This window comes from Euphorbia lathyris, chromosome 3, assembly GCF_963576675.1.
Source record: "Euphorbia lathyris chromosome 3, ddEupLath1.1, whole genome shotgun sequence".
Taxonomy (NCBI): Eukaryota; Viridiplantae; Streptophyta; class Magnoliopsida; order Malpighiales; family Euphorbiaceae; genus Euphorbia; species Euphorbia lathyris.
The window spans coordinates 52,695,099-52,716,735 of NC_088912.1; the positions used below are offsets into that span (position 1 = coordinate 52,695,099).

At 35.9% G+C, this 21,637-nt stretch overlaps 1 long non-coding RNA gene and 1 pseudogene across 1 annotated transcript; both read right to left on the bottom strand.

Annotated features, from left to right (window-relative positions):
• Positions 1-1,834: 1,834 nt before the first annotated feature.
• On the bottom strand, positions 1,835-4,311 carry LOC136221729 (uncharacterized). The gene is made up of 2 exons (XR_010685287.1): positions 2,716-4,311; positions 1,835-1,912 (listed from the first exon to the last, which is right to left on the bottom strand). It is a non-coding gene; the product is annotated as an uncharacterized lncRNA (long non-coding RNA).
• Positions 4,312-21,520: 17,209 nt separating this feature from the next.
• Positions 21,521-21,637, bottom strand: LOC136225335 (5S ribosomal RNA; annotated as a pseudogene).

Sequence of the window (21,637 nt, forward strand, 5' to 3'; positions counted from 1 at the left end):
TATACTTTTAAGGTCATTCAATTTAGTCCCTATACTTTAAAACACACTTACACATCTATTTCATATACTTTCACTTATCCTAATATTATTATCTATATATATTCAATGACATAATGCCATGTAAAATATAAATATTATTTTCTAATGTCCCTAATAATGTCATGTAATGCATATGTCTATATGAAATGAAATGCATAAAATTGAGATGTTACATCATATCCACATTGCATACTCCTCAATCCATCTTCAGGCGAGTCCCTCATAATCTTCCCTATTGCTGAGGTATTGCTCAGCAACTTCTTCTTGCCCAGGAAATGGCGCCTCAATGTGTGGCTGTAGTAGTAGATCATATATGTGCCACAATATCTACAAAATGCATAGAATAATTAGATCACACACATGATTAAGTGTTTATCAAATGAACTAGATAAATGGTGGCATATCTATACCGTGGTAGTGGGATATGGAGGGTGAGTAAGGAGACAGGGAAGATAAATCATCCCCTCAGAAACCACGTTAAGATGAGAATAAGAGGAGACATTGATTAGTGTATGTGTATGCAATGTCATGTAGGTTCATATATCTTAATGAGATAAGTTAATATTACTGTTGGATGTCTGTTTGGGAACTCCAAAGGGTAGCTGATTCTGATTTCAAATACACCCATTTCATATGGGGTGTATTGGGGGCCTTTTATTCTGACCGTCCATTTAAAGAAGTTATCATCCAGAGGACCTGTTATCATCCAAGATAAGAAGAATCATTACAAGTAGAAAGAAGAAGTCAGGAAGAGTTAAAAAAGAAAATATGGTTTGACATACCATCTGTAGATACCCATTTTTATCTGGACCAATTTTTAAGTTTTTGATAAATTCGATTCAAAATTTGAACAATTCATAAATTATTCAGAATATGGAGTATTATCTCGAAAATAATTTATCAAGGAGAAAATTGTGTTATTAAAGCTAATTTGTCATATTTCGGTGTAAATCGATAAAACTATCGAATCATATTCAAAATATGACTTAATAGGATTAAGGTACAATTTTAACCTATTATGAATTTTATTCGAGATTTGGTCCTCGTATTTTGAATAAAATTAAATTTGCTTAAATATGAGTTATGATTTATTAATTAAAGTTCAAGTGTCAACCAAACAGATTAATATCTCAATTTTTATTAGTTCGTCGTAAATTATATTTGGAAACACTTATAATCTAAATTGTGAATTATAATGTAATATCGCATATTAAAGTTGAGAGAATCGACTTTAATTAAGATTTATATTATAATTAAGCGTTTAGAATATAGTTGATTTCTAAATAATAAATTATGACAAATAAATTTAAAAATTGAAAATAAACGAATTAACGACAAATGAACGCTTAAAATGGAATTTTTGGTAATAAACAAATATTGCATTATTAGTATAAATATTTCTCTTATTATTTTTGTTTTTACAGTAATTTTGACGGATCCAAAGACCTGCACGTCAATGTCTGAGATACCTAGAAATTCTCGCTTTAAAATTGAAGGCAATTTTTATATCCCCGAAAAGCAAGATCAGAACGCACACTCGATTTAAGAATATTCTAAAAAGTGATCAAATCATATTCAAGCGACTGAGTTATCCCATTGCGGTACAAATCCAACAAATCGGAAGTTCGGAGAATTATTCAAAGCACGGGTAATTGTCAGTTCAAGTCCGATATATTCCCAAAGCACGAGTAACTATCAGTTCAAGTCTAATAAATTCCAAAGCTCGAGATTTTATCCGTACAAGCCCAACAGAGTCTGCTTGGGTTAGAAATAATTCAAATTCAGTCCGAGTCCACATCAAAATTCGGGTCATAAATAATTCAATCCAGGTCCACATCAAATTCAGGTCAAAATCCATTCCAGCAGCGTGAGTCTGCAAAAAAAAAATCACAATTATAGGGACCAAATGACATTTTTGCCAAAAAAACTCAATAATTCAGCCTATTTATGAGAAACTTCTCGACAGTGAACAGGTGCAAGTGGGGAGAGACGAATTGACAAATCAACCTTCAAGGTAGGAAATAAGAAAAATACCAAATTCAATAATTGAGGGACTCAATTCTTACTATAAATAGGAGATGTCCCACATGTAAAAGGGGGTCTGAATGTAAAGGGAGGAGAAGAGAGCAAAAAAACACTTTAAATGTAATAGAGAGTTTGTTCCTCACTGAAAAAGGAAGGAAAAAAACACCTAAAAGGGGGAGAGGAAAATATATGTAATCTGAATGTAAAGGGGAGAGAGTTCGAAAGAGAGTAGGAAGAAGTTCTTCCTTATTGTAACAACATCACAAGCAATCAAAAGCAACAAGGTTATTACATTTTCAATTCATTCATATATTCATCATTGTTTCTTCTCCTTTCATTATTCATCACAAAGACATATCCGAACAAAAACCCCAAACCAGGCTTATTATGGAACAAACCAAAATAGGGATCAGAAACGCCCTCTAGAGCCGATAATGGCTCTGGTTGCATTTCTGAAACCCGCCTCATGGGTCTTACAAAACCCGAACATATAACGAAATCCAAATTTAGGCAAGCAAAAGAGAGGTTAGAAACAGGGTATATACTGTAAGCACCCATTGCAAAACCAAAAGAACACAGCAAAGCCATCCTATAGATAGTCTAAATCAAATAATTCCACCCGAAGCTCAAACAAACATAGCAAGCATCTACCTCAAATCAAAGACATAGCATACCCATTATGTCTCCAAGAGTTATTGGAACTCGCAAAAGGACCCGAAGAGAAACCAAGGTCGGAGAAAGGGGAGAGAGAGAGCAAAGAAACCCACAAACCTCAAAACTCACCCTTGCATGTAGATTGTATACCGACTAAACCTCCTCAGGAACTTAGAGTTCCTCATCAGATGCTAGAGTCCTCGCCGTTCCTAGACTTCGTACGACCAGACCCAAAGGGTCTGAAATTAGACGGAAATCGCAGGAGATAGATAGGAGAGCCTAGGAGAGAGTGAAATCGGGGAGAAAATAACTTAGAAACCATGGAGTCGATGGGAGAACGCCGATTGCCATAAGAGAAGAGGAAGAAGAAGGGGTATGGTTGTGGCTGCTGAAGTTTGTGGATCTGAATCCCTAAAAATCCAAATATAAAAATCTGTAGTTTCAATTTGAACCCCAGTTTTCTAATTGTTTTCAACCAAATCCCTCGATCCAAATCAAACATGCTAAGAGCATCTCCAACCCTCACCCATTTGAGGGTTGGAGATGGAAATTGGCGGTGGTTGGCACTCCAACCATTGCCAAAACTCCACGCCTCATTGGCGTGGAGTGACAAATTCAACCAATTTCCACCAAATGGGTGGAACAACTAAAATATTTTATTTTTTTAAAATTATGTAACTTTTAGTTAATGAAAATTCTTAATTTGTTTTTCTCAAAGTAATATTTTGTTAATTTAGGTTTAATTTTAAAGGTTTTTTAATTAAATGTTATTAAAAATTATAGGGTTAAGATGCAAAAATACCCTAATATTTTGGGTCATGAGCAATTTTACCCCTAACGTTTAAAATTGTGCAATTTTATCCCTAGCGTTTGTAGTCAAGAGTAATTTTACCCCTAACGTTGATAATTTGGGATAAATTATTTTTCAAATTGACCCAAATCATCAACGTTAGGGGTAAAATTGCTCGTGGTTAAAACTTTAAGAGTAAAATTGCATCATTTTAGACGTTAGGGAAATAACATATTTAGAAATAATTAAATTAAATTAAATAATATATTTAGAAATCATATAATAAAACTAACGATAATTAAGATAACGTTCAATTTGAAATAACATTAATTAAGATAACACTACAAACGCATAATTTAAAACAACAATAATAATAGTAAGCTAAACACGACACGATTAAAACAAAATGACATGACTATTGGAACATGTTACAACAATAATACTAGAGACATAATTTAAATAATAAAACGATATGACTATTGAAACACTAATCTATTCTATGAAAAATTATAATCTGGTAACTCATGGCTTGGTGGTTGAAGATTGTTCAAATAACTAAAGTTGTTCATGTTGGATGGCGGAGGTGGTTCAGACGGTTGAGATTGTTCTGCAATCCTAGCTTGCAAAACTTTTTGTTTTTCTAGCTTCCAGTATTCACGTTCAACTGGATCTTCAATGGCATTGATATCCTTCGACATTATGTAGAATTCCATTTTCTTTTCACGAATTTGATTTGCTTTGTCACGAGATTGAATTGATCTTTCTACCAAATCATAAAATTTTGGATCTTCTTCATTCGTGTTTTCCATTATTGCTTTTGATCGAGTTTCTTTTTTCTTTTTAAGTTTTGCCTTTTTAACTCCTAATGGTCTTTCCGATCCTGATGTGGAATTATTTTCATTGATGTTAATACTAAAATCAGGCAGACCTGGTGATTGTTGTGTTGGAAATTCAGAAGTTGGAGTCTAGGACTCCGATGATAAGAATGAAGACTGTGACCTTCTCAATTTCTTTTTACCCTTTTGGACATTATCGTTAAATTTTGGCAAATCTTTCATCATAGTCCAAACATGATCAAATTTGAACCCCGATTTCCATTTGATATCTGTCTTCATTAGTGTTCTTGCTTTTTCCATCTGAAATAAATTAAAAACTATTATGAAAGATTCATTATGCCTACAAATTTAAGCAACGAAATTAAAGAAATAAGAAATATTGACTATATCTCGAGGAGATGCACCACTTATCCTCATCTCTTCAATCTGTCGGATGCATCCTTTGAACTTTCTTATAGCCTTCTCAATTTTTCCTACTCGGGACTCTAATGATCTCCAGTTTCTCTCCTCCCAACTCATTTGTTTCCTTCCATTGTATGAAATTTCTACTTATTTCCACATTTCTTGTCTATTTTGATTTTGTTGGAGTTTAGTGTCCTAAAGATAATTGTTTTAGGATATAAATATTAATGAATAAATTGTTTATAGAATCATTTGTTTAATCAGATATATAGCATTAAAATGTAACTATATATAAAGGCACAAATCTTTCATAAAGAAAGTAATCCTAAGTTTGTTTAAGTAATTAGGGTAAATTCCAAAAAAAAAACCTGTGGTTTCACCGATTTCCAAATAAACCCCTGTGGTTTGTTTTTACCAAAAAAAATGAGCGTGGTAACGCCGTTACCCGAAAAACGAAAAATGGGTTAACACCGTTAGTTTTGATGACGTGGCAAAGGGTAAAACAGGAAAAATTAATTTTTTTTATTTTTTATTTTTCTCTCCTCCTCCTCCTCTTCTTCTTCTTCTTCTTCTTCTTCTTCTAATTTTTTTTAATTCTCTGGAAATTTCAGAACCTATGAAATCCATATGTTAAACGCAGTCCATAGCCGAAATCGCGAGATCAAAATCATAACCGAAATCAACAACATATTAGGCGATTGAAATCGAAAACAAAAACGATGAATTTTCACAGCTGTAGAATAAAAAAAAATGGTGTATGCTTTTACTAATTCCTTTCAACTGTGATGTTTAAATTCAACAAATTCATCAAGCTGGCCCAAATTCAACAAATTCATCTGTTAGATCCTTTTGGGTATGCTTTTACTTTCCCGGAGAACAACACCACCTTCACCCAACAAAAATTAACAATAAAAATCAAAACTTCATAGCATAAAAACCAAAACCCAGATGAAATTAAGGGAAAACTCACTTGGGCCAGCACTTGATGTTTAAATCATTGAGTCTAGATTCTGATGGGTTCTTTTCAACTGTGATTCTGAGGTTTCCATGGCTGTCGACTCCTTGACGATGGCGATTGTTCCCTTCTCCGGTGGTTAGTGATGGAAGATTAGCGGAGACTTTATGAACGGCGGTGACTCGGTGGTAAACAACGGCGAATCACAGAGGCTGCGAGATGTGAAACCGGCAACCGTTGACGAAGCCAACACGGTGGATCGATAATCTCACAAGTCAAGTAAAGTAATATGTTATAGGGGTTGGCATATTACTGTTGAGACTTGCATGTAACGGTGTTTTCTGTCGAGACAGAAAGCTGATCTCACAAGCTTTAGATATTTAGATATCTAGACAGCTACATGGATCCGGTGAAGGAGTTTATTCGGATTGGGTCCCGACTTGAGATAACAACATGGATTAATTTATCTAAAAGTGTCAACTGTTCATCTCATTTGTATTAGTAGGTATAACTAATCCTCAGACTCAAACATTCGTTAATTAGTGATTCCGGATTATGGAGTCTGGTACTTTGATTCTGTGCGAGCATGATCCAACAGGTGAGAGCCTGGGGTGTGTGAGAGCAGGGTTGGGTATCACACAAAGTAATTGCAGAATAGTTAATGTCAGATTGAGCATTCGTCACTCATGATAAATGGGAGATATATCCATATGGCCGCTTGTGGTGAATTAACTGAAATCCTTGCAAGGTGATAGAGTTAAGAGTAGAAATAGAAATTTCACTTAACTTATCTTTCAGAGTAAATTCAACCTGTACAAGTAAAATGGACTCTTCGCTATATGTAACCTTGACACGTTCCATGGTTATAAGGAATTGACCCACAGAATATAGTTGATGAAGGATCGTATTATACTGTACCTAATGCAGAAAGGTTAACGTCAGTTATCAACCTGACTTCTTAATTGCTCTGGGGGAATATCATAGGTTCTGCTAGTAATAGCTCGCGACGGTATTCCGTTATATATATGTTGAAATAATCGTGATGAATTAATTTCAAAGGATATATAGGGCTAGTGGCAATAAAGGACCTAAAGGAGTCGCATATGGGACTTGGAACCAGAGGACGGAAATGTAATTAGTGAGACACTATATATGGGCTGAAATTTATAGAGTAATTAGGGATAAATTAATTTGATTAATAATTATAATTTGATTATGGTTGTGAATTAAATTAAAGGATTATCTGATAATGTTAATTAGAGATTTTAATGGGATTGAAACTCTAATTAATTATCCCTAACAATAATTAAATTATTAATTTGATTAATGATATTATCTAGATATAATTAGTTATTATTTAGATAATAGTAAAGTGTTTATTTAATTATCTAATTAGCAATCCTATTCCGAATGAGATTCTAATTATTTAATTACCTAACACAACTGGGATGAGTGTTTTGAGAAGTCTATAAATAGACACCCTAACCCTAGAAATTCGACCAACACAAAAGAACAAGAGAAGGAACCGTTCCGTCTTCGTCTCGGCTAATTCACATTATTTCTTACTCTCTCTTTGATCTCGTATCGATTTCCGTTATAGGCAGTCATTGCGATTGTTATATATTAAGGTTGATTACTGATTAGTTTTGTTTTTCTGTGTTGAACAAAAACGTTGGTTGCTCACGGATTGAATCTAGAAGTTGTGGGCACTTCGTTAGCAACTGTAGATAGTTCTTCATAAAAGGTATTTCATTTTATCCCTCTTTATATGAAATAACAATTAACAGATTTTGGAAAAGGGAAATAGATAAAATAGATAAAATTTTATTATTCCGCTACGCCTAGGCTTGTCTATTTTCCTACATTGGTATCAGAGCCTATGTTAATCTGTTATTTCATATATGTAAATAAAAGGGTTTTTCAATCCGATTGAATAGATTTATTGTTAGGTTAATTAATAAATTTGATTTAGTTAATTAATCTAAAGATAAATGGTTAAGATGAGATTAAGATGTTTTATGATTCGGTTAATTAACAGGGTTTGTAAAAAAAATTAAACGGTTGATTAAAACGATGTTTGTATATGTGATATACGTGTTTTGTGGATTAAGGGTTTAACTGTTTGAGTCGTTGAAAGAGTTAATTAGAGTAATCTTTGAAAATTTGATTTTGATAAACGATTCAAACGAAACGGTTAGAATCGATTAATTAGGGATATATTTGAAAAGGTTATATATATAAATATAAAATAAGTTTTATAATATATATATATATATATATATATATAATTAAATCGAATGTTTTGTTTTTAAAACAAAAGGAAAAGAAATTTAAAAAAAAATTATATAATAAGTCGAACACAGGAGCCAAAAGCTATTGTGTTCCACTTATTTAATTAAGTTGAATGCTATGTTCAACTTATTAAATAAGTCGAACATAGTCTTTTAATGGGACGGCATTGCTGCCCTGTTTGGCGACAATGCTGTCCATTGTCGCGGATTAAAACCGCGACGGGGACGAACCCGGTTTTCGTCCCCGTCATGTTGTTTTCTGTTTTGGTATTTCTAAATATTTTGGTTTTTCAGAAAACTAAAATTTATATACAGAATTAATTAATCCACATGATTTAATCGTTGTCTATTTTAAAAATTGTATAGATTAAATTGAGTTGTCTAATTAAAGTTATTTGATACGGTTAATTAGGTGAACTTTTTCATTGATACAAAATTAAAATTTTGGAACAACGAATCAGCCCATATAAGTTTATTGATATATAATTGTTATAATTAATAAAAGGATATGACAATTATGTGTGTTTTAATTTGATTTTGCAAACCGGGTTTTGTGCTTAATAATCATGTTTGATGTATTAGTTAATCACGTTAAACGGTTTTGGTAAAATGATTAAACACGATAATTTATAATCTCTCGTATTAAAAGTTTTGTGTTTTAGAATTGATTTTGCAAAGTTATTTGATGTTTAATTATTTGTATGTGATACGATTGAATTAAACACATTAATAATTTTGGTAAAATAATTGAACACAAATAATTGATATTTTGTATAGTTATATTTTGAGTGTCTAATTAAGTTCATATTTGATATATTTTAATTAGAATGAAATATAAATGATACAAAATTTATTAAAGGACTAAATTGATAGTAAATTAATTTAAGGGTTAATTTGATTAACTAAAATATTACATAAATAGTTTGTGTAATCAACCAATTAAATTTATTTAATTGAGTCTTTGCATGTTTGGTGTTATGAACATATTTAGACCCTTTTATAATTGTTATTTAGTCTTTTTGGTATTTTTGGAAAATAGGGCCTGCGTGCCCTGCCTTATCTACTCTCTATTGTATTTCTCCTCACCTAAGTCCCTTCAAATTAGTTGAGGTATTCTAAAGTAGTATAGAAATTAAATATTGTTGTAAATCAAGGCACCAAGAAAAAGACGGAGGATCTGAAGGATAAATATGTAATAGTTAGTATTTACCCTAGGGTAAACTTTTATTCCGTTTCTGGCTCGACGGAATAATTTAGATAATATGTCCATAACCGCCAATGTAAATTGTATGTGTCTAATATGGTAAAGCAAATCAAAACTAGGTTAGATTATGAGACTTAAAATAAAAAATCTCTCACTAAACAAAAGGTTAAGTCAATAAGCAAGTTATAAAATCAGTTGCCCCCCTAATATTATAATTCAACCGGCAGTATCTGGGGGCCTTTGGGCGACTGAGAGTCTCAGGGCTTGGGGTCTTATGGATAACACCTGAATTATCGAAAAATGTTTTCACGAATATATAAGGTTAATGACTTAAAGTGGCTGAGAGTAATTGGGCGAGTCGTCTGGATTATTTAAAGCTATTGGGCAATATGGTTGGGATTAATATTGAAACATATTAGTTACTAATGTGGTTAGTAACCCAACAACCTAGGAATCACATGGTTGATGTGATTGATTGCATGAATCTACCTATTAAAGGGAATGAACTTGTTTGAGTCATTCAAAGTAAGCTTCACGAGATAGGATCCTAGCTCACTAAAGAGTTTGTAAAATTCTTCGAATTAATATAGAGGGCTATTAATTTGGTAAAATAGTGGGAGCAATTTAAACAACTAAAGTCCTATATTTAAATTGAAATGCATTAAAACAAATGAATAACATCTGTCACTCTATCTCACTCTCAAGTTAAAGTAAATACTCTGAATCATCATATCTAAAATCGATCTACATAATATTTTAACCGATAACAAATTGAATAGTTCAAAATTCACCAACTATTTTGGCAAACTCAAAATTGTTTTGAAGTTCGAAATGATTGGGTATGTATCAAGATACACTGATACTCATCGTCAAAATTGTTTTGAAGTTCGAAAAGATTGGGTATGTATTAAGATACGCCGATACCCAATGTCTCAGTTGATGATGCTCCTGACAAGAAGATTGATGTTTACCGGAAGCACCAATCAGATGACGAACGTACAGGATGCATCATACTTGCAGCTATGGCACTAGAGCTACAAAGGCAACATGAGAACATGGATGTGTATTCCATGGTTATGCACTTGGAGGAGGTGTTTTGAGAAACAGATTCAAATGCGAAAGCTATGAGATAGCGATGATTGTTTTGCTCCAAAATGCAAGAAGGTTCTTTTGTTGTGGCACTTTGTGTCAAGAGGATTGACTACATCAACCAAAGCTTTCTAGTATTGGATTTGTGATGGAAAAATGAATTAAGTGTCGACTTAGTTCTATAATCCCTCCTAGAGATTTATTCATAAGTTCATCTCGAACTGTCAGATGAATAAACTCATAGACCTCTCTAGAAGAGCTCTTGAATATGCTCAAGTCAGTTGAGCCCAAATCTTAAGAAAGTGATGTCAGCACTTGTTATTGAGAGATCTCACGAGAGAAAGGGAAGTTTCCCAATTCTAAAGATTCCAAGAAAAACAAATGCATTAAACCCAAGTCAATAAAAGCAATAAGGGAATGCCACCAATATGGTAAAAGAAGGGAATTGAAAGAGGAACTGTAAGAAGTACTTAGACTCTCTCTAGAATAAGGGTCATGATGGTGCTTTTACTTTTAGAACTAAATGATAGATAATTCAACTTACTTGTGATAGTCACCTAGGCCGTGTAAGCAAGAAACACATGTCTAAGCTGCATCAAGATGGGCTTATAGACTCGGTTGATTTTAAATCAATGGGCACATATAAGTCTTGTTTAAAGGAAAGATGATAAAGACACCCTTTAGCAATAAAGGAGAACGTGTATCACACACTCTAAGACTAGTGCATTCAGATGTATGTAGTCATACGTCAACACAAGCAAGAGAAAAGGTTCAGTCACTTCATTAGCTTCATAAGATGATCATACCGGATATTGATTCATCTGCTTGATGAAGCATGAGTCAGAAGCTTTTGAGAAAGTTCAAATGATTCAAGAATGAAGTAGTAAATCAAACAAGAAAGAATATTATAGTGCTTTGATTAGATCGTCGTGGAGAATATCTTTCTAATGATTTTCTGAATTATCTAAATTGAATATAGGATTCGCTCATAATGGACTCCTCCGTATACACCACGATGTATCTGAAAGGAGAAATTCTACTCTATTAGCTATAGTACGATCCATGATGAGCACAATCTCTTTACAAAGATGTTATAGGGCTATGCCTTGGAAACCACCTTATTTGCCTTAAACCGAGTATCCACAAAACCACCAAGTTCCCTTCCATTTGAATTGTTCAATGGAAAAGAAACCTAGTTTCTCTTTTATAAGAATTTAGGGGTGTTCAGCACATGTTAAATACATAGTATCAGATTAAGTTCGACCCTAAATTTGATAAATATTTCTTCATTGGAATTCCGAAAGAAATAGTAGGATATTACTTCTATCATTCGGATGATCAAAAGTAATAGTATCCAAACACTCTGTATTTCTAGAGAAAGAGTTTCTTCTAGAAACACAAATAGAAAGCGTAATTGAACTTGAAGAAGTTCAAGAAGAAGGATTAGATGAAATAGCGGAAGCGATGGTGGAACACGAATCTGTTTCACAAGATGAGACACCGGTGACATTACTAACTCATAGGTCTGATCTAGTTCATGAAATCCCAAAGAGATTTGGATTTCTAGTGGGAGACGACGACGAAGTTCACGTGTTAGACGATGAACCTACGACTTATGGGAAGGCTCTTATAAACCTATACATGTAAGCTAGTGGGAGCTCGTATGAGCCTTTATATGTAAACTAGTGGGAGCTTGGTCATTTACTTAGTATTATACGTCGACGATATTCTACTAATGGGAATGACATAGCTATACTGCAATCGGTGAAAATTTTGGTTATCGGATAAAACTCTCCATAATAGACTTAGGAGAAGCAACTTACATCTTAAGGATTAAGATCTATGAAGATAGATTGAGAATACTGCTTGACCCCTCCTAGTCTAAATACGTTGACAAAGTGCTCAAAGCGTTTTGCACTAGACCTAATATCAATTTTGCTTTAAACATGACAAAGTCGATTATAGGTCAATCCGAGTGATGGTCACTGGATTGTTGTCAAGAACATTCTTATAGTACTTAAAATAACTATAGACATGTTTCGAGTATATGGAGATGATAAATTAAAAGTTGGAGACTTTCAGATATAAGTCATCAAACAAATAAAGATGATTTTACAGAATACAAGTTTATTCTGAACGAGGTACGGTTAGCTGGAATAGTTCTGAGCAGGAAATCGTAACCGAGCCAGTAAATTAAATCAGAGTATATATATGTAGCAGCTTTGGAAGCAGCTAAAAGGAAGTTTGGAATGGAAGTTCATCAATGAACTAGGCGTGGTACCTGACATTGTTAATGAGATTAACAATAGGGCTGTTGCTCTTGCTAAGGGCTCGCAGTCTCATAATACGTCCAAACACTACCTCAATCGTTACTATCTCTTCCAAGAGATAACAATAAGAGTAAATGTGAGAATTAAAAGAGTGCCCACCAAGGCACAATCTTATAGATCCATTTAAAGAATGCCTTACCCCAAAAGGTTCATGATCGTCATGCAAACGCTTATGGGAATGTTTTCAGAAACAATTGGCTTTAGTCCAAGTGGGAGAATGTTGGAGTTTAGTGTCCTAAAGACAATTGTTTATTTAATCATTTGTTTAATCAGATATATAGCATTAAAATGTAACTATATATAAAGGCACAAATCTTTCATAAAGAAAGTAATCCTAAGTTTGTTTAAGTAATTATAAAGTGTTCATACAAGCATGAAGTGAGACTGTACTTTATAATAAAATCAATAAACTTAAAATCAACCCAAGTCAAGTAATATGTTATAGGGGTTGGCATATTACTGTTGAGACTTTCATGTAACAGTGTTTTCTGTCGAGACAGAAAGCTGATCTCACAAGCTTTAGATATTTAGATATCTAGACAGTTACATGGATCCGGTGAAGGAGTTCATTTGGATTGGGACCCGACTTGAGATAACAACATGGATTAATTTATCTAAAAGTGTCAACTATTCATCTCATTTGTATTAGTAGGTATAACTAATCCTCAGACTCAAACATTCGTTAATTAGTGATTCTGGATTATGGAGTCTGGTACTTTGATTCTATGCGAGCACGATCCAACAGGTGAGAGCCTGGGGTGTGTGAGAGCAGGGTTGGGTATCACACAAAGTAATTGCAGAATAGTTAATGTCAGATTGAGCATCTGATAAATAGGAGATATATCCATATGGCCGCTTGTAGTGAATTAACTAAAATCCTTGCAAGGTGATAGAGTTAAGAGTAGAAATAGAAATTTCACTTAACTTATCTTTCAGAGTAAATTCAACCTGTACAAGTAAAATGGACTCTTCGCTATATGTAACCTTGACACGTTCCATGGTTATAAGGAATTGACCAACAGGATATAGTTGATGAAGGATCATATTATACTGTACCTAATGCAAAAAGGTTAACGTCGGTTATCAACCTGACTTCTTAATTGCTCTGGGGGAATATCATAGGTTCTGCTAGTAACAGCTCGCGACGGTATTCCGTTATATATCTGTTGAAATAATCGTGATGAATTAATTTCAAAGGATATATACGGCTAGTGGCAATAAAGGAGTCGCATATGGGACTTGGAACCAGAGGACGAAAATGTAATTAGTGAGACAATATATATGGGCTGAAATTTATAGAGTAATTAGGGATAAATTAATTTGATTAATAATTATAATTTGATTATGGTTGTGAATTAAATTAAAGGATTATCTGATGATGTTAATTAGAGATTTTAATGGGATTGAAACTCTAATTAATTGTCCCTAACAATAATTAAATTATTAATTTGATTAATGATATTATCTAGATATAATTAGTTATTATTTAGATAATAGTAAAGTGTTTATTTAATTATCTAATTAGCAATCCTATTCTGAATGAGATTCTAATTATTTAATTACCTAACACAACTGGGATTAGGATTTTGAGAAGTCTATAAATAGACACCCTAACCCTAGAAATTCGACCAACACAAAAGAACAAGAGGAGGAACCATTCGGTCTTCGTCTCGGCTAATTCACATTATTTCTTACTCTCTCTTTGATCTCCTATCGATTTCCGTTAGAGGCAGTTATTGCGATTGCTATATATTAAGATTGATTACTGATTAGTTTTGTTTTTATGTGTTGAACAAAAACGTTGGTTGCTCATGGATTGAATCTAGAAGTTGTGGGCACTTCGTTAGCAACTGTAGATAGTTTTTCATAAAAGGTATTTCACTTTATCCCGCTTTCTATGAAATAATAATTAACAGATCTTGGAAAAGGGAAATAGATAAAATTTTATTATTCCGCTACGCCTTGGCTTGTCTATTTTCCTATAGATTTGTCCCCGTAATCAGATCTTGTGTAATCTCCATATAAACAGAGCATAAAAGCTCATCTTCTGCGTGAGTGAATCCATCTCCACGAGTCATTACGTAAAACTATATGTAAGAATAATTGTTTTGAATGAAGTGAATGCAATTTAAATCTCACGATTAAGGTATTTATAGAAGAAAAAAATTTTCTTTTCCCAATATACTAACTCTTCCCGATGTACTACTTGTGCCCAAATCTGCCTGATATATAGTAACTTTGCCCAAAGCTTCATAGAAGAAAAAAATATTCATTTCCCAATATTATAACTCTGCCCAATAAATCAAATGATGACATCCTTTTTAATCTTTTTCATGGACATGTCTTTTTCAATATAGACTTACTATGCATCACTCCATTTTTCAATAAAACAAATAATGATATTCTTGTACATTTCTTTCCAAAATGTGATGATTGTGCCCATTTATTTTTTCCATAAAGGAAAAGCTAATATTCCTGAACTTATCTTGTTTTAATGGTATATAAATAATAGACACCACTTCAACTCATTTTATTCACACTTCTTTATTACACTTTATTCGTACTCAAACTTGACCCCTTTCGAAATGAGTTTATCTCTTACCAGTGATTCATCTTCAGACGATGGCATTGATCATGAAATCACAATGAAGTTATTATCTCGATATAAAAATATAAAGAACATGGTAGTGAGAGTAGCGGCTCATCCCATGTTGGCTCAGTCAGAGGTCATCGAGTTATCTATCGTAACCGTGAAGAAGCAGATGAAAATATAAACGAGGATTACTTTAGTAGTAATCCACGATTTGATGTTAAATCTTTTCGAAGAAGGTTTAGAATCTCTCGTGATCTTTCTATCCGTATCATAGATGCAGTCAAAGCTCATGATGTTTACTTTCAACAACGTCGTGATGCTGTTGGTAGAATGAGATTGTCATCTATACAGAAAGTAACAGCTGCCTTACGAATTTTGGCATATGGAGTTTCAGGTGATGCTGTTGATGAATACTGTAAAATTGTCGAGTCAACAGCAATAGAGAGCTTGGAAATTTTTTATCGGGCCATTGTGGAAATTTACTCCGAGCAATATCTTAGAAGGCCAAATGCAAATGATATTGCTAGGTTGCTTCATATCGGGGAATCTCGTGGTTTTCCTGGTATGTTGGGTAGTTTGGATTGCATGCGTTGGGAATGGAAGAATTGCTCGACAGCTTGGCAAGGACAATATAGCAGACGTTCTGGTTCACCAACAATTATTCTAGAAGCAGTGGCAGATTATGATCTATGGATATGGCATGCATATTTTGGTAAGCCTGGAACCAATAACGATATTAATGTGTTAGATTCATATAATCTATTCTCTGATCTTGCTAATGGTATTGCACCTCCAGAGCACTATACTATTAATGAAAAAGAATACAATACAGGTTATTATTTAGCTGATGGTATTTATCCTAAATGGTCTACCCTAGTTCAAACTATTCATAACCCACAAGGTCCAAAGCGGAGACATTTTGCAAAGGTACATGAATCATGCACAAAAGATGTGGAGCGTGCTTTTGGAGTTTTAAAGGTGAGGTTTGCCGTTATTACTAACCGGGCACAATTTTGGAGGAAAAACATACTTCATGATATTATGCGAACGTGCATTATCCTACATAATATGATAATTGAGGATGAACGTGATATATCATTATCCATTCAGGATCCACTTACAGCGCCCTCAAATCTAGAAAGTCCAATAAATCATGATACTCAATTCCATGATTTCCTACAGCGACATCAACAAATTAGAGATGAAAATGCACATTTTGATCTTCGCAATGAATTAATAGAGCATCTTTGGAAGGTATATTCTGATTCGATGAATTAGAACGATCGAGTTGGTTCAACAATTACTTTTATGCATTTCATGTACTCGTGTTGTATTATTTTCAGTATATGGCATACGCTAAGTAGCATTCTATTTGTATGCCGATTTTCTTATATTATGTAATCCGTTATGGTTTTAATTCATTATCTTCGTTCTATTTTAGGCTTTTACAATATTAATTTTAGCTAATCTAAAAATGTAACTATATTTAATTATTTAAATAAATTTAAATAATTATTATTAGTTTAAAATTAATAATCTTGTTATGGTATTTATTATTATTATTAATTAGCTCATGAATTAATTTTTATTATAGATTATTGATAATGATAATAATAATAATATATGCAAAAAAAAATATTAATAAAAGTGTTAGGTAGGATGGAATAAAGTAGAGAATATTCTTTTTTTTTTTTTGAACCTGAAAGCGAAACTTAGATAGATGATGGATTTGCATCCATATAAATAGTGTTCACAAGCCAGTCTGGCACAGTAATTGAAACAAAATCGCTAGCATTGGAACAGGCAAGCCTAGCTACCAAATGAGCCGCACTGTTCGCTAAGCGAGAAATAAAGACTAATTTAAAGGATGGGGTGGATCGTAGTAAAATACGACAGTCCTCCACAATCATACCAAATTCCGAAATGTCCTGCTTTTCAGAGAGAATAGCATCTACCACTACCTTGGCATCAGATTCAAAAATAACAGCAGAATAGCCCAAATTAGCAATCCACAACAGACTTGTGCGAATTGCCAGGGCTTCAATGACGCGTGGCTCCTTGACACTTGGGATAAGACTGCTACTACAAAAGAGAAATACTCCCCTTTCATCCCTAACAACTGCTCCCATACCGCTGCTGTTTAAATCTTTGAAAATGGCCCCGTCAATGTTACATTTGATAAAGCCTGGACTAGGCAAGGTCCAACTATGTTGGGGATTTGGCGGAAGTTGATTACCTCTCGGCTGTAGTTGCGTTACTTGCATCTGTCGATTGCTTGGAGTCATCTGTTGATAGGCTTTCCAATCTTGAACATCCTCCAGGCTGATGCGCCATGCCGTGTCTGCCGGCCACCATCTCATATGCCACAAGACTCTGTTTCTGTGGTCCCAAATTGCTTTTAGTGCACAACAGATTCTAGCAATTTCTTCAGATTCTGAGTTGCTCAAGACTTGGAGAAGCCACTCGTCAAGGTATCTGTTATCCACTCTAGGCACAGGCATACCTGTTACACGCCAAATGTCACCTGCGAAACAACAGTCAATAAATAAATGGTTATCCGTCTCTTCCTGTTCCACACATACTGGGCATTCAGTTGAAATAGGAACCCTTCTCTGGGCCAACCGGGTTCTAGTGGGTAAACACTTTGAACATAGGCGCCAAATAAACTGCTTTAGTTTTGGAGGTATCCTCAACTTCCATAATCTCTTCCACCCCTCTTGGGTACTGCTGGCTTCAACAAGCCCTATACCTGCCAAATAGCCAGAGTGAACATTGTAGTGTCCATCCCTTGACCAATGCCAGATCCTCATATCTTCCCCTACATTGTATGGCAGGATAATATCACTGATAGCCTGCACCTCTATTTCGCTAAAGCAGCCGTTTAATCTCTGTATATCCCATCCTCTCCCATTTTCAAGAAACAAGTCCGCAACCCTCAAGTTTTCCGTTCCAGAGGGCAATAGGGCGAAAATCCTTCAGCATTCTAGGGTTGTCAACCTTTGGAATCAGAACAATTGTGGTATCGTTTATACCGCTTGGAAACTCCCCCTCATTTAGCCACTTCGCACAGGCTGCTCCCACATCTGCTCCCAATGTATCCCAAAAGGCTTGATAAAATCCCGGATTTAGGCCATCAGGTCCAGGAGATTTATTAGGACTCATGGAAAATAGGGCATGTTTAAACTCTTCCTGGTTAAAAGGGGCCACAAGTGACTCATTCATATCAGGGCTGATACACGTATTAATTACCTGCACAGTATCACTCCTATTCAACATCGAGGCCGAGAAAACATCTTGAAAGTAAGTCTGTGCAAGGTCCAGTAGATCGGCTTGGTTAACAATCTCAGTCCCATTTTCATCTGTCAGCGAGGAAATAGAATTCTGCTGACGTCTGGCTTTGACACTGGCATGGAAAAATTGTGTGTTTCTATCCCCTTCTGACAGCCAGAAGATCTTAGCCCTCTGTCTCCAATAACTTTCCTCAGCTTCCAGGGTCTCATTGAGTTTACGTTTGGCTATAAAGTAAGCGGCTATAGAGCCCCTGCTTCTGCTACCATGCAATCTTTCCATTTGTGTCCTCCATTTCCTAATCTGGCTTTTGAAACGCATATTGAAGTTCTTACCCCAAATCGCCATTTTCTGCACACAATTCTCCAAATTTTCCTGAACTGGTTTGTTCCTCTGGCTTCTCTAGTGACCTCTAACCAGATTACTAAATTCCTGCTCTTTAAGCCAAGCCTCCTCAAAAAAGAATCTCCTTTCTCTACCTCTGCTTCTCTCCCTTACCAGATGAAGGAGAAGCGGAAGATGGTTAGAATAACCAGTCATACAAGTTTTGAGGTGGTGATTATCAAACCGATTCAGCCACCCAGCCGACGCGAAGCCCCTGTCCAGTTTTTCTCTAACCCAGAGATCGGACCCTCTACCTCTTTCCCAAGTAAAGCGGTTACCGTTCAGAATCAATTCACTCAACCCACATTCCTCGATTGTCTTAGCAAAATTCTGCATTAAGGGGGTGGGATAAACTGCTCCACCCACTTTTTCATCAGGGTTCAGAATACAATTAAAGTCCCCAATCACTAGCCATGGGATTGAATCATCCCTAGCTATCCTTCTCAGTAATTCCCAAGACTCTCCATGCCTACTGCGGTCAGCAAACCCATAAAAACCCACTAATCTCCAGTCCCCTTCAGAGGGCTCAGTGATAATCGCCTCGATATGATGCTCAGAGAAACTCTTGATCACTACCTGAATCCCTGCTTTCCATAACAAAGCTAATCCTCCACTACGGCCTCTTCTACTCACTGGGAATGCTCCCTCAAACTTTAACTGTTGTTTTAGCCACCTAACTCTCTGATCCTCTACTAATGTTTCCATCAAGAATACAATGTTAGGGCTTTGGGACGAAACAAGCTCCTTTAGGGAGCGAACTGCCCGGTGGTTGCCCAGGCCACGACAGTTCCAGCTTAGGCAACTCATTCTCCCCGGCGGCCCTGTTCTTTAGGGCTTGCCGAACCAATATCTATGGAAATCCCCTTATCCTTTCCAAGAACAGAGACTTCCCCATCCTGCCTAATCTCTTCCTCCCCCTCCCTTCCCTTTCCCTTTTCCTCCCTTCTTCTTTTCCTGACATCATTCAATTCCATCTCAGTATCCTCCCCCTTATCTTCCTCACCCTCACCCCCCATCCCTTTTCCTTCGTCGTTTTCTAAAGGCTTAAAGAAAGGCCCTGAGTATGGACAAATCAGCACTTCTCTCTCCCCCTCCCTCGATTGTTTATTCCCCCTCCTCACTTCCTTCTCTCTCCCTGTATTTGTTATATTCCTCAAAGCGTACAAAGCCCCTCCCCTACCACCTCCAAATCCCCTCATCCCCCCACCTCCCTTGTTATCAACCAACCATTTTGCTCCACTATTATCCCCACCCCTTCTGACTGGGGCTTTAAGCCATTCCCCCCACTCTCTCTGAATCTCGCCCCCCTGCATATTGAAAACTCTCTCGCAAAAGCGTTCTGTATGCCCCAGACAACCACACACATAGCAGAAAATACCCAATCGTTCATATTTGAAAGTAGCTAAAGACCACACATTTCCAGTGCTTCTTAGTTTTTTAAACCTTTTGATAGGGCGTTCACTGTCCAAACTGACTCTGATACGCATAAACTGTCTATGAATTCCAGAATTATTGTTTAAATCATACTCCTCATAAGTCCCTAGGAAGTTTCCTAGTTGTTTGCCAACCAGTTCAGACATAGTCCCCACAGGAAGACCATAAATTTGCACCCAAATAGAGTAATTTAATAAATTCACATCATCTATGTGCACACCCCAATTCCAGACATTCATAATCAGTATATAGTTATCAAACGACCAAGGACCTCCAGCAATAACCCTATCTCTATCCATCGGGTGAAAGAATTCAAAAGAATATAGGTTGGAGCTTACCTCCTGAATATCGACCCCTCGCATTGGCCTCCATAAAGCCGCCAGTCTGTTTCTCATACTCAAGAAATTGAGAGGCCTGTCAGCCACAAATCTTCCTAAGAACCGAAGACCCGTGCCAACCTCCACTTCTGGCCCAGCCGGTGGGAGCAAATCAAGCAACCCACCTTCATCTCCTTCAATACTAAGCCTTTCTAGATCCCTCTCCATTTGCTGTGATATTTGCAATGAGAATTCCTGTCAAATTAAATTAACAGCAGCCAAATGCCCTTCAATGTTATTCAGCACAAGAATCCCCAATTCTGAATAGCGCCAATCACAGCCAAAAGAAACCGCACCGGATTACCGGCAACATTACCCAATATCCAAGTGCCCTGCAAAATTATAAAGCACAAGGAAACCCAAATCTGATTACCGCCAATCATATTAATCCCTCATATCCAAATGCCCTGCCAAATTATATAGCACAAGGAACCCCCAAATCAGATTACTGCCAATCACAGTCGAGAGACCCGATCCGGTTCGACGGCGAAAATAGCAACGCCGTTTACCAGGAATCCGCCTCCCCCCCTCACTGCGCGCCTCCCGCGCCTCCCTCGCCCCTATCCACGGCCACCACGCAACCCACCTCTTGAAAGAATAACGATCGGAAACCTAGCTCTTCAAGAAATCAAAACCCAACAAACTAACCGCCACCACTGATCGGAAACCAGACACCTTCACCGGCCGCCGAAAAGGACAACTCTCACCGTCGCCGCACACGTCGACCACTCTTCACCGAGGTAGCGCGGCGTCGAGCGATGGACGAGACTTTTTCGAGAGAGACTTTTTATATAAATTTCTTTTGATGTATGAAATGGTCTAAAGTTTGGGGGTGCAACACGAGGACTTCCCAAGAGGTCACCCATGTTAGTACTACTCTCGCCCAAGCACGTTTAACTTCGGAGTTCTGATGGGATCCGGTGCGTTATTTCTTTTTGATGTAATA